Genomic DNA, 27,398 nt, shown 5'->3' on the forward strand with positions numbered 1-27,398 from the left:
TCAAACCCCCACTTCCATCCTACCCACCCCCTCCCTTAAACCCACCCCCTGCACCATCCACTCCACCCCCACCCCCACCCCGACCCCGCCGTCACCCCGCCCCCCTTGCTCCCCCGCCCTCTGCCACCCCTCTATCTAACCTACCCAAACTGGCCCAAGACCCCTGACTTATCTGCTCCAAGGATCTGTGCGCCTTGGTTATGTTTTCCTCCTGCAGTCCCGGCAGCGGCCACTGATGCCTTCCTGGCGCTACTGGGACTGATGAAGCTGCCAACTAATTCGATTGGCCGGCAGCTCCAGAGGGCGGGAACATCGTTCCAATGAAGGGTGGAAGTCCCACTTGGCCCACGTTAGCCCGCCTCACGGCACTTTATGGCTGCAGGGTGGGTCACATGCTCCGCGTCAACATGATTTGCAGGGGTGGGGGGGTGGGGGTGTGCTGTCCGGCCACACCCCCCAGCCCCCTAACCCCAGCCCCCAAACCACCCCGCCTGCCCTCCACCCCCGTATTATTCCACCCACTGTTTTTATTGTCTTTTATTCTCTACACATGTCAAATGTTTGGATAGTTGGAGCCGATCTAACCGACTCCCACCATGAAATATATTCGCTGCTTGCGAATTCACCATTTGTGAGGTTTTCCAAGAACATTACCCCCTATGAACGGTGGGATTTTATTGTCTGAAACCCTATTTGACACAATTACAATGCTAGTAGAAGTACCAGTTTTGAAGTGATGATGGAAAAGCTCCATTCCTCACTTGCATTGTAATTTAATCAGGTGAAGTGGAACTGAATAGTTATCCTAAATACAGGCACAGGCTCTACTCACTCTCCAACTGATGATGAAATGCTTGAGCTTCCGATGAAGGAAAGGAATTAACTATCCAGTAAGCCCTTTACTAACTTTGTAAAGGATTCAAATAATCCCAGTAAACTACTTTTAATAATAACTTTTTATAAGTTACAAATTTGGTTTAAATTGGCTCTAACTGCAGGTACTGGTTTGATAACAGGGTAAAAGAATGAATTTGCGTTTGGGTAGCAATTTATCACATCTTTCAGAACCTTCCAGTGTGTATTAAATTAATTTCATTGTTGTCATGTAGGTAAATACAGCTACTATTTTGCACACAGCAAGTGCCCACAAATAGCAATGAAACAAATGATTAGATAATCTGTTTGTTGTAGGTTTGGTTGAGGGATGAATTTAAGAAAGACACTGAAAAGAACTCTTCTTCCAATATTACCATGGAATTTTTAATATCCATTTCAATCAGTGGAACAACTTACATTTAAGTTACATCTTTGGCATAGAAAAAATATCATATGGTGCTTCACAGAGATACTTTGGGCAGGTCAGGTGGTGAAAAGTTTATCTAGGCAGGGAAATTTCAGTAAAGGGCAAAGTGTTGCCGCCCTTGAGCAAGGTTTCTGTCAAAAGCAGAATATTAATGCAATCTCCCAGAATAAAACTGTGGATGGTAAGGGTCTTCTTTGTTAGTGAGCAGATACCCTAGGGAGAAACGTAGCTGGACAGTGATTGACCCACAGGCAGAATTCCAAGGGCAGTAGTGGGTGGGGTGAGTGGCATGCAAAGATGACTGGCAGTTTGAGCAATTGGCAGGTGTGCTGGGGCTGTGCCAGAAGGTTGGTGAGAGAGGATGATGGAATTGCTGCTCATAAAGGAGGTAGTAGCCAACATCTCAATCAGCCCTAGGTAGAATGCAAGAGAGGCAAAGAATGGGCTTATCCAAGGAGGAGCTCAAGCCTGGGACAAAAACAGGGGAGTGGGATTTAGAGCAGCAATGGTGTGTGGAGAAAGGGGAACAGGCAGCATGGACATTGATTTAACATCTCGCCTGAAGGAGAATAGCATCTCCAACAATGCAGTACTCCCTCAGCATTGCATTTTAACTGTGAGCCTGGTACTTTGCTTCAAATCAGTGAGCTGACAGCACCAGATTACAGTGCCAGGCTCAGCAACACTGTTGGGTCAGGCAGGCCAAATGTCAGGCAGTGTGAACTGAAAGGTTTTAGACCGGAGGGTTCAGCTGGAGCCATGAGTTCATAATGAGGAATGAGGAATGTTAAAGATACTGTTGGATCACTCGGCTATGGGGCTGGGGCTGGACATTTCTCCCCCCTCTCCCTAACCGAGAGTGTGGCATGTGTCTCCTCGTTAACCGGCAGCTAATTTAGCATTTTGATCGATAAATATTAGTCATGCTGTCCAAAAATCGAATTTAGCTGTGAGGATGCATTGTTAAAAACTATTGACAATAGTGCCCTTTGTATGGCCTTCTTTATCTGACCGGCAATTTCATCTCAATTAAGCCCCTCATGTGTAGCTGCATCCGATAATGAAAGAACGAGGGTAGAAAAATATGCAAAATCTTAAAACCAGTTACGAACTTCTTAAATATTTAAGTTCCCTTTTGCAGCAGCTGTAATTAAACGGTATTTGGTAGGAAGCCGCAGCAATGTGAGTGAGACAATCTCCTTCAGTTGGTAAAGGTTTTGATGCAGCAACAGTTCGATGGTTTTACGCCCTTGTAAAATAACAGTTTTCATGAGTGTGTTTGTTTCTATCCAAAATCAGCGTGACAATAGATCTTTAAGTTTGAATTTGGCCTTAACACCTGAAATCATATTTTCCATGTGTAATATCGAGTTCTAAGTTCCACCCAGGGCCAGAAATTCCCTCAGTGGGGCCACCCAAAAATGCTGATACCAAGATGCGTTTAAATTTCCTGTGAATTTCATTAGAATACACTTGGATATGAAATGGAGATCACAAATTAATCGGCATAAATCAGCTCAAATGATTGGAACCCAAGGGAAGTATTGTACTCAGAGGGCAGGATTATTAGTTTGGCAGGCACGTGTGATCAGTAGGCCCAGGACCGGCCGATGGCGATTTCACACTGGCTGGCCAATCAACGATCAGCCAGTGTGAGACAGGTGAGGGCGGGAGGAGGTTGAACGCTAAAGTCAGCGCGGGCATGGGTGAGCACTCACAGAAAGCTCCCTGAAGGCAGAGAGCTGCCTCAAGGAGCTGAAGACCTGAACAACTTAAAATAAAGGTCACAGAAACTGGAAAAAAAGTATCCAAACTTCATAATCAGCCACCTGAAAACGTAGGTAACGGAAAAGTTGTGCACAGAAGTCTGGTTTTATTTTAATTTATCACGGAAACCTCATCACGCCCATGGATGAGGTTTTCTGAAAAATGCAAAGGCCGTCTGGCCAATTCACCTGCCCGCCAACCGTAATGTTGGACGGGCAACAAAAAATCTCCGTTACTTGCACCATTAATGCCCTCTTAATTGTTGGTGGGTGCGCTTCCGAGTTTAGCACCCAACCACCGACCGAAATATTGCGTGAGTGCGCGATGACGTTGGAACACTCGCCCGACATCATCACGCACTATTTTACACTCGAGTGGGTCGGGCACATGCCCACTCATGCAGCAAAAAATTCTGCCCATGAATTTCTCTACTTTAAATATAAAATTCAAAATCTCAACTTATTCAGTCTCATCACGCATGTTAAACACAGCATGTTTAAGAAACTGCAATGACCTTCCCTCCATCATAAGGTCAGAAGTGGGGATGCTCGCTGCTGATTGCACAATGTTCAGCACCATTCACAACTTCTGAGATACTGAAACAGTCCGTGTTCATATGCAGCAAGACCTGGACAACATCCAGGCTTGGGCTGAGAAGTGTAAACAACATTCATGTCATACAAGTGCCAGACAATGATGAACTCCAACAAGAGGGAATCTAACCATCTCCCTTTGACCTTCAATGGCATTACCATTGCCAAATTCCCCACCATTAAGACCCTGGGGGTTACAGAAATTTAACTGGACCAGCCACATATAAATATTGCGGCTACAAAAGTAAACCAGAAGCTGGGAACGCACCTCCTGATTCCATACAGCCTGTCCACCATCTGCAAGGATGCCAGGAGTGTGATAGCATACTCCCCACTTGGCTGGATAAGTGCAGCTCCAAGAAGCTCAACACCATGCAGGACAAAGCCCCCTGCATGATTGGTACCCCATCAACTATCTTAAGCATTCATACACTCCACCACTGGTGTACAGTGGCAGCAGTGTGTACCATCTACAAAAATGCACTGCAGCAACTTGACAGGGCTCTTTCAACAGCACCTTCCAAACTCATGACCTCTACCATCTAGAAGGACACTTGGGAAAATCACCACCCACAAATTCTTTTGGAAATCGTACACCACCCTGACTTGGAACTGTGTTGCCATTCCTTCACTGTCACTGGATCAAAATTGTGGAATTCCCTCCCTTGTAGCGCTATGGGTGTAAGTTTACCAGATGGAGTGGTTGAAGAAAGCAGCTCACCACCACCTTCTCAAGGGCAATTTTGGGGATGGGCAATAAATGCTGGCCTAGCCAGGTATGCCCACATCCCAAGAACAAATAAAAAAGATCTTGAGACTTTTCAATTAAGGTGTTTTATGCCAATGAGGATAACATAAAAACAATACAAAATTACAATAAATTTGCTATCAAAATTTGAAGAGGGCATTTGGGCATGTGCAATTACAGGAGGTCATACATGAGATTCTGTAGTTTTGGGGTGGCGGGGGGCAATTTCATGTGTGGAGGGTTTGATAGATGACCGTGAAAGATCGAGGAGAATCGGCCTATTTAACTTACACAGATAACCCAAAATTCTACAATCTTTTAGGCCTCATAATTAATATTTGCATATGGGTGCAAATATGGAGGAAATTCAAGTTCAATATATTTACCTTTCCATTATATCAATGTATAATTTAATAAACATTCATGTAGCAATTATTTGAATAGGATGGTGGCCCACTCTTATTTTTAAATCGCGATTACCCCAGAAAATTTACCTTATTGTTTTTACAGAATTCCTTGGTGCTTTGTGTTCTGCATGGAAACCCAGATAAAATTATTTCAGACAAACCAGGCGAAAGTGTAGGAAAATGCACCCCTTCTCTGGTAATTTGACAGGAAGACATGGACATGGACTTCAGCTGTTTTCACTGGGAAGAGGAGAAATGAATGTAAACCTGTTTATAGGACCTAGTGATGTAACACATGGATTTATGTCTCATACACGAATAAAGCTAAACATTTCTTACCATTGCAAAATGCATTTCTTATGTTATAAACCCAGCACTGAGAATGATGTCAAGATAGCAACTTGGGTCACAATATAACAGTCTCTTTTGATGATTTTCCTCTGTTCAAATCCTGCATCTCAGTCAAGAATCAAGTGGTATTATACAGAAGCTATGGCATTTTGTGCTTCAGTAACATAAATCTCATTGCTGTAATTGTTATGGAAAAATTATGTGGTATTCATATGCGAGCTCTTCATCACTGCTGCAACATCATCCCATGAAAAAATAAATCCATAGTGTTAAATAGAGAAACAATTTTTAAAAAAATCCTCACTTTATGTTTCTAATAATTCAACTTATTTTAAAATTTATATGTTGTTGAGAAACTAATTTTGTTATGATAGCACTTCATCTCTAACTTGTAATATGTTATCTAATAACATGCTCTTCTTAATTTTCTGTCACATACTGCTTTCCTGAACAGAGAAAGGTTCCAATAGAAATGATATGAAAGCTTTGGCTTTTAGAAAATGCTCAACATAGACATAGGGGATCCACATTTGGAAGAACGAGGTACTTATCTTGCTGAATATGTCCAGATAATCAAAATACATTCTTTGCTCATTTCTTCCTTCTTCCCATTGTTGAATAAAAGTGATGCATTGCTAGCCATATTTAGGATTGTTTGTTTTGCAAGATGAATAATTTTTGATAAATCAACTTCAATCAGTTTACTTCAGAAGGGATTTTGGTAATATAATGCTAGTTTTAACTCTGGGTGCATTCAAGATTGGCACAATATGGGGTATTAGTAAAACCCTCATGGTTCCTTGGTTTGAGGCTGTCCAATTTTATTCTGATCACAATTAAGTTAACCTGAACAATTAACCACCTAAAATGCTACAGCCAATGGCGGGGGGAGTGAGAAATTAGGCAGAAGGTTGATGCCACTGGGGACCCAAGGGAACAATTCCTGGCATAAGGGTAGTGATGGGTGAAGGGAATGAATAAGCCTGCAAAGCGCTGTTGTTGGTGGGAGGGAGTGGTAAGATTGAGGCTGGGAATACCCAGGGATTCCTTGCAAGGCCCCTAGGAACATTCTTGTTCCTACTGGCTCATGAGGGATCTTAAAAATGTTAATAAAAGACCATTTTAGAGGAGGCGTAGTAACATTGTCGCTGGACTAGTAATCCACAGACCCAGGACCCAGGTTCGAATCCCACCACGGCAGATGGTGGAATTTGAATTCAATAAAAATCTGGAATTAAAAGTCTGATGATGACCATGAAACCACTGGCAATTGTTGTCAAAGTCATAAAAAAAGAATGAAACCAGATGGACTTCCTGGCATTGACTTAAGCACCGGAAATGACAACGGCAACCTCAGCACTGTCGACACTGAAAAGTCCTCCTTACTAACATCTGGGGGCTAGTACCAAAATTGGGAGAGCTGTCTCATAGACTAGTCAAGCAACAGCCTGACAGATAATGTCCCAGACACCACCATCACCATCCCTGGGTATGTCCTGTCCCACTGGTAGCACAGGCCCAGCAGAGGTGGCGGCACAGTGGTATACAGTCAGGCAGGAGTTGTCCTGAGAGTCCTCAACATTGACTCCAGACCCTATGAAGTCTCATGGCATCAGGTCAGATATGGCAAGGAAGCCTCCTGCTGATTACCACATACTGGGGAAACCTCCCTCAGCTGATGAATCAGTGCTCCTCCATGTTAAACATCACTTGGAGGAAGCACTGAGGGTGACAAGGGCACAGAATGTACTCTGGGTGGGGGACTTCAATGTCCATTGTAGCATTTGTAGCCAGAAGTGCCGAGTGGATGATCCATCTCGGCCTCCTCCGGAGGTCTGCAGCACCACAGATGCCAGTATTCAGCCAATTCGATTCACTCCACGTGATATCAAGAAACGACTGAAGGCACTGGATACTGCAAAGGCTATGGGCCCTGAAAATATTCCGGCAATAGTACTGAAGACTTGTGCTCCAGAACTAGCCATGCCCCTAGCCAAGCTGTTCCAGTACAGCTACAACACTGGCATCTACCCAGCTATGTGGAAAATTGCCCAGGTATGTCTTGTACACAAAAAGCAGGACAAATCCAACCCGGCCAATTACCATCCCATCAGTCTACTCTCCATCATCAGTAAAGTAATGGAAGGGGTCATCAACAGTGCTATCAAGCAGCACTTGTTTAGCAATAACCTGCTCACTGCACCCAGTTTGGGTTCAACCAGAGCCACTCAGCTCCTGACCTCATTACAGAACTCCCGAGGTGAGGTGCAAGTGACTGCCCTTGACAGAGTGTGGCATCAAGGAGCCCTAGCAAAACTGGAGTCAATGGGAATCAAAGAAAAAATCTCCGTTGGTTGGAGCCATACCTAGCACAAAGCAAGATGGTTGTGGTTGTTGGAGGTCAGTCATCTCAGCTCCAGGATATCACTGCAGGAGTTCCTCAGGGTAATGTCTCGGCCCAACCATCTTCAGCCTTCCTTCCATCATAAGGTCAGAAGTGGGGATGTTTGCTGATGTTTGCACAATGTTCAGCACCATTCACAATTCCTCAGGTACTGAAGCAGCCCATGTCCAAATGCAGCAAGACCTGGACAATATCCAGGCTTGGGCTGACAAGTGGCAAATAGCATTCGCGCCACACAAGTGTCAGGCAATGAACATCACCAACAAAAGAGATTCTAACCATCGCCCCCTGACATTCAATAGCATTACCATCACTGAAACACCCACGATTAACATCCTGGGGGTTACCATTGATCAGAAACTGAACTGGACTAGCCATATAAATACTGTGGCTACAAGAGCAGGTCAGAGGCTAGGAATCCTGAAGTGAGTAACTCATCTCTTGACTTCCCAAAGCCTGTCCACCATCTACAAGGCACAAGTCAGGAGTGTGATGGAATATTCCCCACTTGCCTGGATGAGTGCAGCTCCCACAACACTCAAGAAGCTTGACACCATCTAGGACAAAGCAGCCCGCTAGATTGGCACCACATCCACAAACATTCACTCCCTCCACCACCGACGCACAGTAGCAGCAGTGTGTACCGTCTACAAGATGCACTGCAGGAATTTACCAAGGCTCCTTCAACAGCACCTTCCAAACCCACGACCACTGCCATCTAGAAGAACAAGGGCAGCAGATAGTTGGGAACACCACCACCTGGAAGTTCCCCTCCAAGCCACTCACCATCTTAACTTGGAAATATATCACCGTTCCTTCACTGTCGCTGGGTCAAAATCCTGGAACTCTCTCCCTAACAGCACTGTGGGTGTACCTACACCACATGGATTGCAGTGGTTCAAGAAGGCAGCTCACCACCACCTTCTGAAGGGCAACTAGGGCTGGGCAATAAATGCTGGCCCAGTCAGCGAAGCCCACATCCCGTGAATGAATAAAAAAAATTGTGGCCCCTTCTGGCCACTCTGTTGTTTCCTGCAAGTTTCACTGATGATTTTGGCTCCATCTGGACATCCTGTGATTTCACCTAAAAATGGATTTGCAGCACAAATACTGTAACTGGGTCATCATGTTTCCATGTAAAATAAACCGCTGGCTACCTTTTGTAGGCAGTTCGGAGATAAGATAAGATGGTAGAGGTGGAAACATCTTGGGAATGCAGCGAAAACACTCCATCCCTTCTTAACCCTTCTTCCACATGTACCAACCAACAGGAGTGGGGTGGGGGGAAAGGTTAATATCAAACCTTATGGAAATCTCAGCTATTGTTGTCTGTAATAATTCGTCTGAAATTCTGAATTCTGTACAGACTATAACACTTGGAACCTGGTTCACGGTCACTTTTTATGTTTCAGATTTAAATTAAACAATGTAATTGAGACACAACATAATTGTCTGGGAAAACACAACTGATGCTATAACAGCAAAACTGAGATATCACAAAATATATCTTTTTGGTAATGCTAAAGTATAATAACATGAATATATGCAAGTGCATAAAAGAGAGACTTGCATTTATATAATGCCTATCATGACCTTGGGACATTGCAGAGCACTATGTAGCCAATTAAATACTTTTGAAATGTTGTCATTACATTTGTAGTAATGTAGGAACTCTTACCAATCAAGCTCTCTTAAACTCCTATATTCCTACTAAAGGACTAAAGTTTTGCATATGTTGCTTTTCAATTTTCTTCTTATGTTATGATCCCAGCTCAGAAACCTAAATTCTGTTTTGGCCCTGGACGAGACCCTCAAATTTTGTTACGACCCAGTAAAGGATCTGGATGATCTTTTGTTTAAAGTAGATGAAATTTGAAATCCCAGTGACTTACTAAGAGAATAAAGCCTCAAGATTCCATGGTTTTAAATAAACAGAAGAACTTTTACTTTACAAAAGTCAGCAAAGCAAAGAACGAATATTATCCTACACTCGAACATCCAGGATTAACATGGGGCAGAATTTTATGCTGATCGGGTGCGCGCGTACCTGACCCCGATCCGGCATGAAATCGCATGAGATGAGGTCGGGCGAGCGTCCCGATGTCATCTCGCGCTTGCATGATATTTCAGTCGGTGGGCGCACGCAGATGTCGGAAGCGCGCCCACCGACAATTAGGAGGGCAATTAAGCTCACCGCAATTATCTGCAAATTTTCATTGCCCTTCCAATATTATGTTTGGTGGGTGGGCGAATCGGCCAAGCAGCCGTTGCATTTTTCATCAAATCTCATCCACGGGCGGGATGAGGTTTCCGTGATGAAATAAATTATAAATAAATTTCTTTGGGCAGCATTTTCAGTAGCTAAATTTTCAGGTGATTTATTTTGATGCATGGATACTTTCAGCTTCTAAAACCTTTATTTTTGAGTTTTCAGGTCTTCAGTTCCCAGAGGTAGCTGTCTGCCTTCAGAGAGCTTTCTCTCAACGCTTGCCCCCCGCCCAGTGCCTGCTCTCCTCCCACCCCCACCCCGGCAGTGCTGAGTTTTTCAGAGCGTGTGCTTCACGCTGGCTGGCCAGTCCATGTGAAACTGCGGCTGGGGGCTGTTCACGGTCAGTGGCCCGTTCCCTGGCCAATCCCAGGCCCACTGACCGTGCCTGCCCACCGACCTAAAAATTCCGGCCATGAGGTAAACATGAATTACCAGACAAACAGTGGTCAAACACACCGCAAACTGTACGTTAAATGGAAGATCCAACCAAAAATGATCCTCCAGATTTTTTCAACAACCAACCCCAGACATCAGTGAGACACAAAAAATACTTACAACTCTGTCTTCCGCCTGAGGAATTTCAGCTCCTCTCTTTCAAAGATCTGGCTTATAATTTCCCTCAAATGCCACTCTAACTCAGACTCCAATGACTCTCAGTTGCTCAATCTCTTTACCTGAGACTGCGACCCATTGAAATTCATAAGGCTGTACCCCAGCATCTAATTACCAGCATGATTCCAGCTATCTAGCTATTATGAGGAGAACCCCACTGCCCCAGGCTTTCCTTTGCCCCAGTAGCCAGATTCACAGAGCTATCACTGTCCCCATGCCCGAGCTGCTCTGAGCCCAGCTCTCTCATCGGCATGGAACTAATGGCTGCACTTCAGCTGCACGGAGCCGCTATTTCTGTGTCTGCTCCCCATGGGCTGCTATTCACTCTGCCCCTTGAAGTCATCTGTGTGACCTGTTAACATCTCCCAACAGGGTTCTGCCCCTGATCCATGGTAGAATTGAATGCATCAACCCTTGATATATTCTGTACCTTAAATGCTACAACCAAGGGTCACTCCCCATGGATACAAAAATACAGTGGCTCCAAATCTGAAGACACACAAACAAAAAATCCAAAAAAATAATAGATTTCATCACACTTACAGGTCAGAAAGAGCATCATGGTCTTCTTTCTGGTTCTGTACATTCCTAATCTATTGGCACATACACAGAATGTACATAGTATAAGGAGTTTAATTATTTTTTGGCGTGGGATCAATACCGTATGTGATACTTATGATAAAGCATTGTATGTAGACAAGCATGATGTAAATGTTTTGTCTGGGAAATCTAGCTCCATAGCATCAGTAGTTATAGCAATACAAGAATCAGTTTGGGAAAAAAATGATGGTGGGGGGGTCCATCCCTGACCACCTCTGGCACAGCCCGTGCTGTTCACTATGGGCCTATGGGATGAATTTTATGAAGGCACATACTTCTCACCCCCACACACCCCACCCCAATGTTTAGTCTTGGGTTCAGGGTCTAGATGGGGTTTCTTTAGGGTTTCCTGTTACCCGAAGAAGGCTACCATAGGCTGCTATCAGTAAAAGCTATTCTTGTTTATTTACAGATCTGTGTACATCTCAGTAACTCTATACGAGGTTCTGCTTCCCACCAGATCTCAGTCTCTTAGTCATGTGACATTGCATCACAGATACATCAGTAATTACATCAGTGTCAGGTGCTCCTGATGTTAACCCTTTACTCTACATCTCTCCCCAAGTCTTTATACCACCTATATACATACTCCTACATCTCTCCCCATCTCAGGCTTCACAGGGTTTGTCTCTGTGGTGCCTTGACCAATCTCCCTGATCTGGTCCTGATTTCATTTTGAGGTTGAGGATGAACTGCATTCTCTTGTTCAATAGGAGTGTCTTCCATGTGGGTGGTTTTCATGTTTCTACTTATCTTTGGTTCCTTGTTTCTTTCTGGATCTAAATAGTATGTCCAAGGTTCCATTGGTTTCCTTCCCAATGATGTCCAGGCTCTTCGGTTCCTTTTGATGTTTCCCTGCTCAGTCTCAATTCCATAAGATCTCGGTTGTGGAGCTTTTTCTATAACAATGTCTTCTTTCTGTTGATCTCGTATCCACACTCTCTCCCTGGACTGTAGCATTTTCAAGTCTCCTGCGCTGTGCTTGAAGTTGAAATTCTGAGCTGGCTGTCTCTTTGTTGCTCCTAACGTTTCCTAACTTCCTCATGATCACCTGAGGTAATGTTAAGCTGCAGTGTTTGTTGTAGAGCTGCAAGTTGTGTTCACAGCCATCTTCCCATCAGTTGTTTGTTTTAAGAATTTTTTTAAGCATTCCTTTTCACACACTTTTTAAGGGGCGAAGGTGGAATAGTGGTAATGTCACGAATGTCTCTAGACTAGTAACCTAGAGGCCCAGGCAAACGCTCTGGGGCCATGGCAGTTGGTGGAATTTAAATTTAATTAATAAAAATATAGAATTGGAAGCTCGTGTTTAATGTTGATACTAATACTAACCTTGGTTGTTGTTAAAAAAATCCCATCTGGTTTACTAATGCCCTTTAGGGAAGGAAATCAGCCATCCCTTCCTGGTCTGGCCTACATGTGATTCCAGACCCACAGCAATGCATCTGGCTCTCAGCTGCCCCCTGAAATAGCCTAGCAAGCCACTTAGTTCAAGGGCAATTAGGGATGGGCAACAAATGCTGGCCTTGCCAGCGACACCCACATCCCATGAAAGGATAAAGGAACAAAGTGCTGATGGTAAGAAGCCACTTTTTTAGTGATGAGGTTTTGTAGTTAAGAAGGGCTAAGTGAATATCTTTGTTCTTTTTCATCAATTCTTTGATTGTTTGAACTCCTCTTTCGGCTTTTTGATTTGACTGAGGATATCTAGGTGAACTAGTCATATGCATGAAACCATATTCCTGCGCAAAGTTACAGAACAGTACGTTAGCAAACTGAGGGCCGTTTTTTATGCCACAATATCCGGGATGCCGTGTGTCATGGAGATTCTTCTTAGTGATGTAATGACTGCCTCTGCCATGGTGCTATGCAATGTACTCACTTCGAACCATCTGGAGTGGTGATCAATGACAATGGTCAAAACTTTGCCTTTAAATTTTATCCTCAAATAAATCCATCCCCAGGCGCTCTCCTAGCCTCAAAGGAGAAGTGGAGGGTGCCAGTTGGCTATTCACTGCACACGTAAGGCAATTCGTGATTAGCTCTTCAATAGAGGGACTGACCTCCAGACTGACTGCTGGGCTCTTGCTCAGCATTTCATTATTTCCAAGTGGCTTTGTTGGATTTTCTGAAGACTGTTGACTTGAAGTGTTTTAGAGAAGACTCCGAAGTGTTTTAGAGAAGACTAGCCTGTCAACAAAAACTAAGAAGTTGTCAATGATTATGAGATGTTTTCTCTGTTTGAAGTATTAGCGAAGTTAGGAGTTACTGAGTTGTAAGGAGTATAATCTGGCCGTCCATTCTGGCAAAACTCAAATTTTGATGCACTCGTCATCTTCCTGTTGTTCTTGCTTACTTCCTTGTAATCTCTTCTCAGTGGCTGTTAAGTGTTTGGTAATGAGCAAAGTATATGCTTCTACTTCTTCAATAACATTTAAATCTCCCAATTTAATGATAAAAGCATTAGCAATCACATGGGCCTGCAAAACGTTCTTTGTTTATGTCATGGAATTAAAGTTTAAAATTGAAATTGACCACAAACCTTTGGTTACTCTTCTTAACACAAAGGAAATGCCACACAGAATTCAACATTTTAGACTGACACTCATGAGATATGAATCACTTACTGAGTATGTTCAATGGAAGTGCCAGATGACAGCAGATACATTATCAAGAATACCAGTGGAAGGAGTAACAATTGTTAATTTCCACCAAGTTTGGTAGGAACTTGCCTACTTGATTGACCATGCCAAGGAATCTTTGTGATTTAATGATTTTTTACGCTGTGGGAACTCTCTAATTACCTTGGTTTTCTGTGGGTTGGCTGTAATTCCTGAAGCTTGCACAATGTGGCCGAAGAATTTTATCATAGGCTTCACAAATTCACATTTGCCGCTTAATGTCAAACATCCTTCTTGTAGGAATTTGAGGGCTGCTCTCACTCGATGGTCAAGTTCCTCCCTCGATGAACCATGTATGAGAATGTCACCCATATGGCATATTACTCCTTCCAGGGCCTGAGACATTGTCCTTCAGAATATCTCAGGTGCAGAAGCAATTCTGAATAGTAATCTGTCAAAATAATAATGATCAAATGAGGTGACAAAATTCCTTAACAATCTGGATTCTTTGTCTAGAGGCAACTGCCAAAAACAACTGTTAGCATCTAATTTTGTGAAGAAAGAGATTTTTGATAATTTGGCAAGACTTTCATCCACTGATACCATCGGGTGGATCTCGCACTCTACTGACTTGTTTAACTGAGTCAAGTCCACACAAACTCTAATTGAGCCATCAGACTTTGGTACTGTGACCATTCCAGAACACCACTTTGTTGGCATGGTTACTGGAGAGATGACCCCTTGTTGTAGCATGTGTTCAAACTCACTCTAGGTTTTGTCTAAGAGTGGGTGGGGGACCTTCCTCCCTGTGGAGAGACATATCGGTTTAGCACCCACCCTCAGGGTTATGTAATATTCTGTTTTCAGCTTTCCTAATCCTGAAAATTGGGATGGGAATTCATTTCTGAATACCTCACTGGACTGCCCATCAGCAATTTCACCAACCTTGTAAATCAGTCTCAGCTGTAAGCATGCTTTTCTGCTCAATAATGGGGACTCCTAATTCTGTATAATATACAGGGGTTCAATAAATTCTTTATCCTTGTACCTTAATCTTGCCAAGTGTTGGCCTATTACTATCCGTATAGCCCCTCCTGGACCTTGCGACTGGATGGAGGTTGGCTGCAAAATGATATGTTTAAGACATTTAACTTCATCGGGTAACACTGAAACACCTGCACCAGTATCCAGCATGAATTCTGTGGGGTGACCATCAACTTCTAACTTAAAGCTCAAATAATTATTTTCTGTCTTGTTAACTTCTTCGAGGAAGGTTATATGTTTTTTCTGTGGCTTTTCCACTTTTTGGATTTTATTTGGTTTCATTGTTATCTCTTTCTTCCTATGAGCTGCAGGAACTTTGGATCTGCAGACTATTTTAAAATGTCCAAACTTCCCCCAGTTGTGGCACTCAGCACCCCCTGCTGGACATTCTTCCCTTTTTGTATCAGGTTTTCCCGCCACACCAACAGCATCTCAAAATGGCGGTTGGTGCATTTTTTCCTGATTCACAGGCTTTTGCCTCACTGTGCTTTCTCTTTACTGTCTGACATATGGAATGATGTCACTCAATTTTTTCCAAGGGGAATCACTTTCCCTACAAACAACCACTCTGTTTTGCTTCCTAGGCTAGGTCTGTCATGCTATTTGTACTGCTTTTGTGAGAGTTAAATCTTCCCTAGTTTGCAAAAGTTCTGATAGGATTTCAACTAAGACACCAACTGCTATATGATTGCATATTAATTCATCTCTGAGAGTAAGCTTGCTGGGAACATAAAAACTGACTGTAAAAGTTTCTATAGGTATGTGAAGAGAAAAAGATTGGTGAAGACAAATGTAGGTCCCTTACAGTCAGAAACAGGGGAATTTATAATGGGGAACAAAGAAATAGCTGACCAACTAAATACATACTTTGGTTCTGTCTTCACAAAGGAGGACATTAATAATATACCAGAAATGTTGGGGAACACAGGGTTTAGAGGAACTGAAAGAAATCAGTATTAGTAGGGAAATGGTGTTGGGGAAATTGATGGGATTGAAGGTCGATAAATCCCCGGGGCCCGATAATCTACATCCCAGAGTACTTAAGGAAGTGGCCGTAGAAATAGTGGATGCATTGGTGGTCATCTTCCGAGATTCTATAGACTCTGGAACCGTTCCTGCAGATTGGAGGGTAGTTAATATAACCCCACTATTTAAAAAGGGAGGCAGAGAGAAAACAGGAAATCATAGACCAGTCAGCCTGACGTCAGTAGTGGGGAAAATTCTAGAGTCCATTATAAAAGATTTAATAGCTGAGTACGTGGAAAACAGTGGCAGAATCAGACAGAGTCAGCATGGATTTATGAAGGGGAAATCATGCTTGACAAATCTACTGGAATTTTTTGAGGATGTAACTAGTAGAGTTGATGAGGGAGAGCCAGTGGATGTGGTTTATTTGGACTTTCAGAAGGCTTTCGACAAAGTCCCACATAAGAGATTGGCATGTAAAATTAAAGTGCATGGGATTGGGGGTAGTGTATTGAGATGGATAGAAAACTGGTTGGCAGACAGGAGACAAAGAGTAGGAATAAACGGGGTCTTTTTCCGAATGGCAGGCAGTGACTAGTGGGGTACCGCAGGGATAGTGCTGGGATCCCAGTTATTCACAATATATATTAATGATTTAGATGAAGGAATTAAATGTAATATCTCCAAATTTGCAGATGACATAAAGCTGGGTGGGAGGGTGAGCTGTGAGGAGGATGCAGTGATGCTTCAGTGTGATTTGGACAAGCTGAGTGAGTGGGCAAATGCATGGCAGATGCAGTATAATGTGGATAAATGTGAGGTTATCCATTTTGGTAGCAAAAACAGGAAAGCAGATTATTATCTGAATGGCTATAAATTGAGAGAGGGGAATGTGCAACGAGACCTGGGTATCCTCGTACACCAGTCACTGAAGGTAAGCATGCAGGTGCAGCAGGCGGTAAAGAAGGCAAATGGTATGTTAGCCTTCATAGCCAGAGGATTCGAGCACAGGAACAGGGATGTCTTGCTGCAATTGCACAGGGCCTTGGTGAGACCACACCTGGAATATTGTGTGCAGTTTTGGTCTCCTTATCTGAGGAAGGATGTACTTGCTATAGAGGCAGTGCAGCGAAGGTTTACCAGACTGATTCCTGGGATGGTGGGACTGACATATGAGGAGAGATCGTGTTGGTTAGCATTATATTCGCTGGAGTTCAGAAGAATGAGGGGGGATCTCATAGAAACCTATAAAATTCTAACAGGACTAGACAGGGTAGATGCAGGAAGGATGTTCCCGATGATGGGGGAGTCCAGAACCTGGGGTCTCAGTCTGAGGATATGGGGTAGGCCATTTAGGACTGAGATGAGGAGAAATTGCTTCACCAGAGAGTGGTGAGCCTGTGGAATTCGTTACAACAAAAAGTAGTTGAGACCAAAACATTGTATGTTTTCAAGAAGGAGTTAGATATAGCTCTTGGGGTGAAAGGGATCAAAGGGTGTGGGGAGAAAGCGGGAGCAGGATATTGAGTTGGATGATCAGCCATGATCATAATGAATGGCGGAGCAGGCTCGAAGGGCCGAATGGCCTTCTCCTGCTCCTAGTTTCTATGTTTCTATGTTTCTGTCCCCATAGTCACAATTTTCTCCAAGTCTGTATGAATCATCTATAAATGAGTCCATGAATTTGCTTAGTTTTTGCTTCCTCTTATTGAATTTTTCTCACTCAGTGATCAAATCTTTTTGAACACTGAAATATGAATAGAATGCCTGGAGGACTTCATCATATGAGCTCAAAGCCTCATCAAAGCCCTGTCTTGCAATAACATCATCTGCTACAGCCCCTACTGCACAGAGTAAACTACTAACCTGATCCTTCCAAACCTGAAGCTGTTCTATATCTAGAGAAGCTCTTCTTCCAATTATCCTAGTGTTGAGCCTGTTGGAAGTCTTTAGTATGCTGGAATGATTCTGCAAGTGGCAATATAAACTCTCTATTTACCCAAAGTTCTGGATCTGTTACTGCTTCAGTAGCTTGGCTTGTAGATTGTGATCTGTACTCACTGCTGCCTGGACTCTGGGCCTGTGTGACTGCTTGCATCTGCAATACCCATGATGCTCTGTTCTCAGGTGGTTCTTCAATTTTTTTTCCTGTCCATTTTCCAAAGATTTCAGGTCTGCAGTCTTCTCTTGGAGTTGTTCTGGGTCTTTACGATCTGCCTGCTGCCACCATATTCCGGATGATGCACATGAACAGACAACAGAAACCACCAGCTGCCTTGGGTTTGTGGTCTAGATGAAATTTCTTGAGGGTTTGCCTGTTACCTTAGACTATTATTCATAAACACCATTCTTGTTTATTTGCAGATCTATATACATCTCAGTACTGTACAAGATGTTGTACCTCTGCTTCTCGCCATATCTGTCTCTTAGTTGTGTGACATGGCATCATTGTTTCATCAGTTGTTACATCAGTATCAGGTGCTCCTGATGTTAACCCTTTACTCTGTGCCCAGGCATAAAGTCGGTCCCGAATCGACCATTATTAAAATCTCTGCCCCGCAGCCATAACATGCTTTGGGTGGTCTTAGTGAACAGATGCCTGCGCTCCTGCCTTTCAGTGGGAGGAAGTCCCGCCCACTAGAGCTGCTGACCAATATGATTGGCCAGGAACTCCAGCAGCCACAGCAGTGCCAGTACTGAGTGGTGGGCGCTGCTAGGACCACAAAGAGTCCCCAAGATGAAAAGGACATGGTCACCAGATTCCAGTAAGTCCAGAGTTTTGGATGGGGTGGGATTGGGGAGCCTAGTGAGAGATACAAGTGGGGTGGGTGGGGAGGTTTAAATGGCCAAATGGGAAAGTGCAAAGGGAGTTAAGTTCGTAGTGGGTGCCCCTGATACACACAGGGCACACACCCAAGGAAGGTCACCCACTTTCTTTCCTACCCTTTCACCAAAGCTGGAAAACAGCCTGTCCACTGTTATCAGTCTTTTGCTGGCCAGCATATTATAGTGGTGCAGGCAGGTTGAGGGCCATAAGTGGGCAATAATTAGCCACTTAAGAGCCTCAATAGGCTCAAGGGCAGTGGCCTAGTGGGTGCCTTACGCACTGCACCAACCCCCACTCCCCCTGTTCACCCCAGCATTACAGGGCCCAGGTCAGGGGTATGCAGGAAGGTGGTGGGCTAGCCACCTGGCATATTTTACATACCTCCCCCCAACCAAAAACACACTCATTGGAGGCAGGGGCAATATCTAGCCCTATGTTTGAAGGGCAATGTTGTGGGCATCCTATAGCCATGCTGCAAGCATGTGGAGTGGGCAGGTTGTAATGTCAGACAGCATAGAACATTGATTTGAGGTGTGACCTGGCATTTCTGAGCTCCTCAATCCTGTTCACACCCTTTCTTACACACGCACAGCTGCATGAGGGATCTCTCACCGGCACTATTTACAGGCATCATCATTCAACTTTCAGGTGAGATACTTTTGACAGTCTATCTGCTGCCACAGTGTTGGTGTGAGTACTGTGTTGTTGAAGGAGTTGACAGAAGTTCTATTAGTCAGAAGGGGATGGTGCTGGACCTATGGAAGGAGCAGTGTGTTTTCAAGGGCCTCTGTGCATTCTACTTGCCGCCAGTCAAGGGGAGGGGGGTACGGTGTGGGTGGTGGTGGAGCAGGGTATGGCTGGAGATTTGGAGCTCTTCTTGGGCTTCAGCATTATAGGACGATGTAGTCGAGGTTGCAGGAAAGAGTTGTTCACAGGGGGAGGAGAAGGATGAAGGGTCTCAACAGGAGGCCTTAACGACCTTGGATCTTCAGACAGCACATCACCTATCTGCATCTCAGCCAAGGCAACATTTGACCAAGGAGGTGGTAACAGAACTTTGTTGATCTGGACCTGCAGATTCAAAGCATGCTGAGGATACCACTGCCAGACTCCCTCAATATCATCTGGTACTCAATTTCTAATCCTGCAGACCCTTCTAGGCTGTAGATAGAAATAGGACCAATATTTCTAATTTTGCCATCCATTGTTGCATCTGGGTGGCCACCCGTACACCAGGAAAGAGGATTTCAATGTCTTCACTCTAAGCACAGAGAAGCAGGAGGAGTGGGCACATGACTTTGCTGGGATAGTGGGCTTTCCCATTGTGCAGGGAACTACTGACTGCATATACATGGCCTCATTGATCCTGCTTCTCAATGGGCAGATGAACGCTGAAAAGGGTTTCACTTCCTGAATGTGAAGTTACTGCGTGACCATGCTCAAACCAACATCTTGGCAGCAGTCGCAATGATTTCATCCTGTGCCACTCAGCTCTTCCAGCCATCTTTGAGCCAACATGTTGGACCAGATGTTGGCTGCTTAGTGACAAGGGATACCTGAGCTCCCCATGTCATACATGTGACTTCCCTCTTCTAGCCAACCACACAAGGACAGTGCTCCTACAATGACAGCCATGCTGTAACTAGGAACATTGTGGAGCAGACCATTGGCACCCTAAAACCTGTTGCCTGGGCTGCTTGAGGGGGTGGGTGGGGAGGGGGTGGGGGGGGGGGGGGGGGGGATGGAATCCTCCAGTACTTGTCTGAACATATCTCCTGATTTGTGGTGATCTGCAGCATCCTACGCAATGTAGCCATCATGAGGGCACAGCCCTTGCTACCAGGGCTTCAGCGACCACCTTAGGAGGAGGAAGAAGAGAAGCAGGAGGAGAAAAGGAGGAAGCAGTCAGCACATCATCACTCCAGATGGACTGTTCCTGAGATTGTCATCAGACTCCCTTGTAAAAAAGCCTCAGGCCATTCTTGTTCCACACTGTCAACCTTTCATCCTTCTGTTAAAAACCATCGCAGTGTTCTTTTGGCCAAAATTCTAGAATAAAATAGATCAAAAATACCACCATTCAATAGCAACTTTATCAAACAACATTTCCAATAATTTATTCAATACTCAACTATTTGTTCTTGTTCATTTCCATATTACCTGCCTTATATGTTGGGAGCAGCAATACAAACAGACAAATAGTTTTCAAACCAAAAGTTTGAAAAAAACAGGGCCAAAAGGAAATCACACTGTGATGTCACATGAAAGCAGATAAATGATTAGTTGGGGAGTATTTTTTTTATTTTATTCGCTTTTTATTCTCTCCGAACTAACGCATTGATCTAAACTAAGAGCCGGGAAATTAAATGTTTCAACTGGGTTTAGTAAAGCATTAGGTGAATTAATAACAAGAGTCTTAGCACAGAGTAGCTTCACCAGAGTGCAGATTTCACCAGATGGGAATTTGGTGAGAGTGGGACTTCAGTGAGGTGGGGTTAAGAGGTTCTGCACACTGGAAAGATAGGCTCCCAGATCTGCGCAAAGCTCCGTGTGAAGTTGGAGCCAGATCCTTCATGTTCTTTGACAGCAGCAAGATTGGCAGCCCTGTCATTGCACTAAGTATTTCACTGTACATACCCATCAGTCTTTTCCTATATTCCATCCTATCAAAGTCCTCATCTGAGTAGTCTGCAGAAGAACCAGACAGCGATATCGCCCCCTGGGGAGCTGGCACACATTCTCTCCTTTCCTCCTAGCCTGGTTGCAGCTCACACATGTCCAGTGCCTCACCAGGTGCAAATCCCATTTCTGCACTGCCAACTAGAGTGTACATAGTGTGAGTATCTGAGCTGCTGGGGGCGAATGTCAGATCAAGTGATGATGCCTCTTCCTCAAAGGTGCGATCTTCCTCTGGACCTTCACCCTCAGGCTTTGCTGGCTGGCCAGTTGGCAGTGCTTGGGTATCTGAATCAGAAATATACAAGGAAGAGATGGGAGGTGGGGAGAGGAGTGATTGGAAAGGGAGGGGTTCATGGTTACACCATCCACAGCTTGGATATCATGTTGGAATGCGGGATGAGGGTAAAGTGAAATTTTAGAAGATGAATAAGGCAGGAGTGTCCCATCATCCTAAATGGTTCCACTGACACTGCTGCCACAGCTGTGCATATTTTGCTGAGCACTGTCTCCTCAAGGGCATGCAGCCATTTCTGTTCCCTGTCAGTTGCCTGCTGCTGCCTCCTGTTAATAGCAGTGCATTTCCTAATCCATCTTCACACCTCTCTGTGCACACTGTATAATTTTTATTCACCTACATGTTTTTCAATGCTGAATAAGCACAGAACAGAGAGTCAGAATGCCTGGAATTTCCTTTTCCTACTTCTGCATTTATTAATATTAAATATTTGTGTGCAGGACCAGCTATTTAAATCACCCATTGGGGCTAAAAGTTGAGGCGGCTTTCATGTGGCTCAACGCAACCTTAGGTTTCCAAAGACAGTTTACCTATCAAAGCAGCAGCACCATCCCAATGAAATTCTACCAATTATTTGGTCTTTTTCTGCCCTATTATTTAAATGGTAACTGTCCTAATTCCTAACTTGAAGCTTCCATTACTCATCTAAAATCTGACACAATCAACAGGATAGATAGAGAGGAGATTTCAAATCAGCAGTGGGAGAGACTGTAATCAGGAGAGAGTTGCCATTTCAATGTCAAAGTGCTGAAGGATCTGAACAACAGCAAATGCACTTGTTGAAATTCAAAATCAAAACCATATAGATATCAGCTGACATTAAGTCTTTGGTCAGTAGTCATGAACCTATTAATGTATATGCTGTTATTGGAAATTATTTTTTAAAATAAAGGTTAGTCTGTGTGCGTGTTAATTGGATTAAAGTCAGCTAGTCTGGGTGCTTTGATGTATTGTAGTTTTCAGGTGTAAACGGAGGTAGAGGGTACATTTGCATTTTGTTGAATAGAACATTCAAGAGTGGGAGTGAAATCTTTCACCTAGCTAGGACGCACCAAGTAATGTTTATATTACTAATAAAATTGGTGCTATTAAAGGGGTTTTATTGTTAGAAGAGGTGGAGTTCAAAGGGCCTGGTGATACAATGAGAATTTGCATTCAAAGGGGCAGGCTGGGTTTTGTGTGTCAAACACACAGGCATGTAACATCAAAGCAGCTGTAAGCCTGCACAGGAACCAAAGTGAAAGGAGCCACATTTTGAATTTGTAAGGTGAAAATACTTTGCCTAGCATCTGGCTAAAGTCTATAGGTTGTTGTTGCCTTAATGGAGATTAGTTTGGGAATTTGTTAAAAGTTATGATAGTAGTAATTTGTAGCCATGTGTATGTGTTTAATTTGTTATAAATTAATAAAGGTCTCATTTAGCTTGTTACAAAAACCTCTCGAGAACTGGTGGTCTTATTCCTGAATTTAGAGCTGCACCTCAAACATACCACTTGAAAATATAGGTTATGACAATTGTTTAAAGTTTCCCTCTGAGATTTTAAATAACAGCCTTTAACAACTGCTGTGTCATGACAAGCAGAAGTTTTGTAATCATAGAATCACAGAACAGGACAGAAAGAAGGATGCTATTTGGACCATTGTGCCTCCACCAGCTCTTTAGTAGTGTTATCCAATTAATCACACTTATCTTATTGGGGTGTAAGGGGTATAAGGGAGGGGTACCGTTTCTCACAAGTTGGCTCACCACACTCTTTGGACTGGCTCATCCTGTATTGGTCTGCACCTTTGCCCAGCTCTCACCTGTGGCTCCAAGCATGCGGCAGTAACCACATGCCGGTAAACTGCTTCAACAGGTGGGTCAAGCTAGGGGAGGGTAGTGATGGGCTCTCACACCCTCAGTGACTTAGGGATTTGTCTACCCTGGCATGTGAAGACTGGGCAGATGAGATCAATCTAAAGTCCAATGGTCTTGAAGGCGGGTCAGCATCACGTTGTGGAACATGTAGAGCTCAACAAGGCACAGAAGACATCCTGGTCACCCACTGCATCTGGATCTATCTCCATCTATCTAAACTCACCTTGTCACTGGACCATAGGAGGTCAGAAGGAGAGGGTGAGGCTGAATGTGTGCAACCCTCCCTCATTAGAACCCGATTCACGCACCAGTCATGTTCATCATCTTTCTATCATTTCTCATCCATCATCTATCTGTCACATGTCCTGTGGCGATGGATGAGTGATGTAGTAGCAGGTGATTCACTAGGACCTGTAGCTGTGAACCTGAACATAGGCGGCTCAGGCCTTAGGGTCAATTTTTATTGGAAGGAAGCAGAAATGGAACTCAGCAAACCCCTGAACAACTAAGCAGCCCTTTTCTGGACCATACTGCTTACGTCCTCCCGAGTGTGAAGAAGGAGTTAGAAAAGATGCCTTAAACATTGTCTTTTTCACCTCGCTGGTCAGCAGGCCACAGCTGGGAATGAAGGATCCCATCAATGTGGTTGTAAGCCAATCTCAAAAAAGAAAGTAAAGGTGGCCCTGTCCACTGCTGATGTATGAAATGTGCGCACCCTCATGGACAATGCCGCAGCCAACAGATCTGAAAGATCAGCTCTTGTTGGTAGAGAAGTGGCTTGGTACAATGTCCAGGTGTCATGAACCATGTCGGCTTGCCTTCCCAACGGTGTTAATGATCGTCTAAAGGTGCTTAAACACCCACTGCATGGAAACAGGCAAGCAACTCTCATCAGTGTGTATGCCCCCTACCCTGATGAAGTCGAGGATAAATTCTATGATGACCTCCACTCCTTGATTGCTACTGTGTCATGGTCAGAGAAGCCAATCATTCTTGGTGACTTCAATGCAAGAATTGGTGCAGATTACCAGGCATGGGAAGGGGCCATCGGAAAAAATGGGGTTGGCAATTTTAACAACAGTGGTCTTCTCTTGCTGAGGATGTGTGCTGAGTGTGAGCTCTTAATCACCACACAGCTTTCCAACCACCGAATCTCAACAAGACATCTTGGATGCACTCCAGTTCCATGCATTGGCAACTAATCGACTATGTAATCACCAGGCAGACAGGACTTGGGTGCAACGAAAGCCATGTGCAGCGCTAACTGCTGAAGTGACCACCATCTTATCATTTCAAAGCTAAACATCAAGACCTATCCTCCTAGATTTACCTGGGCACGAAAGTCCAGAAGCGTCTCAATGGGCGGAATTTTACAGCCTCATCGCAGCGGGGATGGGGCCATAAAATGCGGTGAGCCCATTGACTTTGGTGGTTTTGTAAAATCCCCTTTGCATAAAATTCCACCCAACGTTCCAAGGCTCAAACAGACAGTCATGAAGGAATCTCTCTCTGAAAAATTAGAGAGTTGCTTTTGTACAGGGAAAATGGACACTCGCTGCATTGAGGATGACTGGGTGACCTTCAGGGATTTGATGAATGACAATGCCCTAGAGGCCCTTGCCCTACCTCTCCTAAGCATCAAGATTAGTTTGATGAAAACAATGAGGTGACCCAGAAACTACTGGAGGAGAAAAATCGCCGCTACAGAGTTTACCTCAAGTCATCCTTGTCCAAGCACAATGCCTACCAAAACATTTCCAGGGCTGTCCAATGCAAGCACAGAGATGTAAGATACTTTACTGAATCAGAAAGCAGAAGAACTACATCCATATGTAGATCACAAAGATAGGAAGAGATTCTATGATTCTCTGAAATCTCTTTATGGCCTCGATCTATTGGTTCGTCACCAACCCTCGGAGCCTCCCGGTCGACACTGCTCACAGAGAAAGCCAAAATTCTAGAAGGACGGGCAGAGCACACTAACCACATCCTCAATCGGCCTTCATCCATTAATGAAGAAGCAGTTAACATGCTGCCACAGGCTTCCATCAACTGTTCTCTTGCTGACCCTCCCTCACTGTTAGAAACGATAAAAAGCAATCCAACTCCTGTCTAGCGGCAAAACTCTAGGAGCTGATGCTTTCCCAGCTGAGGTCTACAAGTCTGGAGGCGAATGCCTGGTCAAGAAGCTCACTGAAATTTTTCATTCTATGTGGGAGCAAGGAACCACCCTACAAGAATACAAAGGTGTCTCCATTGTCCACCTGGACAAGCAGAAAGGAATTTGCCAATCTTGAGTCAATCATTGAGGAATCTCACTACTCTCCATTGCTGGCAAAATCTTCACCCAAATCCATTTTAACTGCTTAGTGCAACATCTCAACCAGGACCTGTTGTCAGAGAGTCAGTGCAGTTTCATAAAAGGTTGAGGAATCACTGATATGGTGTTTGCAGTGAGATAGCTCCAGGAGAAATGCCAAGAGTAGAACACGGACCTCAACACCACATTTATTGACCTGACCAACACCTTTGAAGCAGTCGACCGGGAAGGCTTCAGGAGGGTAATGGAGAAATTCACCACAATGGTTCGACAACTCTAAGACAGCATGTTCGCATGTGTCCTGGGTGATGGGGAGCCTCCTGACCCATTCCCAGTCACTAATGGAGTTAAACAGGGCTGCATGCTCGCACCAACCTCCTTCAGAATATTTTTCTCTGTCATCCTGTCTGCTGCCTTCCATAATGGTGATCCGGTATCGAAATCAGATATTGCACGGGCAGGAAGCTGCTCAATCTGAGAAAATGCCGGGCAAAGGTTTCCAAGGACATACTTCATGTATGTTTGCCAGTGACTGTGCACTAACTACTGGTTGCAGCTGACACGCAGTGTCGCATGGGCTTGTTCTCCAATGCATACGACAACTCCAGCCTCATGATCAGCATGAAGAAAACTGAGCCCAAGGTTTCAGTCCATGACCAGAACCTATCAGCAATGGATAAGCTCACTTATCTCAGCAGTACACTCTCTCGAGCTGTCTCTATTGACAACAAGAAACATGCAAGAATTGTCAAAGCAAGTGTAGCCTTCAGCAGACTTTGAACATCGGTCTGGGAATGAAGAGGAGTAATTCTGCCTAACAAATTGAAAGCCGATAGAGTAATAGTTCGAGCTGGTAGTGCATTAAAAATTGCATTGTGCGTTTTGTCCGCTTGAGGCCATCCACACAATTAATAATACTCAAAATAAAAGTGGGAAGTTTAATCACTTGAGGCTTCCTACAGTCTTGGGTATTGCCGGGTGCCTGGGTCTGTCCAGGAGGCTGGGCTGGTTTGAGCTGTCACCGGCTCGGACTGCCTCCCTGCCCACTGCACATTCCCCACTTGGCATTGTTTGGCCGCCTGTCAGTACCAGCAGAGGGAGTATAGTATGACAAGATAATAAAAAAGGATCCATGTTTATCAGCATGTGCAGCAGCTCTAATTTTGAATGCTTCCAGTTGAATATGTAACTGTCCCTTCCCAAGAACTTCACACTGCCCACTCTGCTGTACGTGCATGAGACTTGGACTGTGTACCAGCGACATGCCAAGAAGCTCAACCACTTTCACTGGAGCTGCATTCAGAAGCCTCTGAAAATCAGATGACAGGACAACATACCAGGCACTGAGGTGCACACCCGAGCTGACATGTCAAGCGTCTGCACCATATTGAGACAGTCACAACTGAGTTGGGCTGGTCAGGTAGCCAATCACTCACCAAAGTGAATGTTCCAGGGAGAGTGAGAGTCTGGGGTGCGGTCTCATGGTGGTGAAAGGAAGCGCTACAAGGACACTTTGAAGGTTTCACTTAAGAGTTTTGATATCGACCTCGAGCCCTGGGAGAGGCTCGCCCAGGATCGCTGCATCTGGCACAATGAAATAAGAAATGATGCAGCCTCCTTCAAAACCTAGAAGATACCAGAGGCGGAGAGAAAATGCAAGAAGAGGAAATCCCAAGCCAGCAACTCACCCAAAACTCACTTGTCAGCAATATTCTGTCGTATTTGCAGCAGAAC

This window comes from Cetorhinus maximus, chromosome 18 (assembly GCF_964194155.1).
Source record: "Cetorhinus maximus chromosome 18, sCetMax3.hap1.1, whole genome shotgun sequence".
In the NCBI taxonomy this organism is placed as follows: Eukaryota; Metazoa; Chordata; class Chondrichthyes; order Lamniformes; family Cetorhinidae; genus Cetorhinus; species Cetorhinus maximus.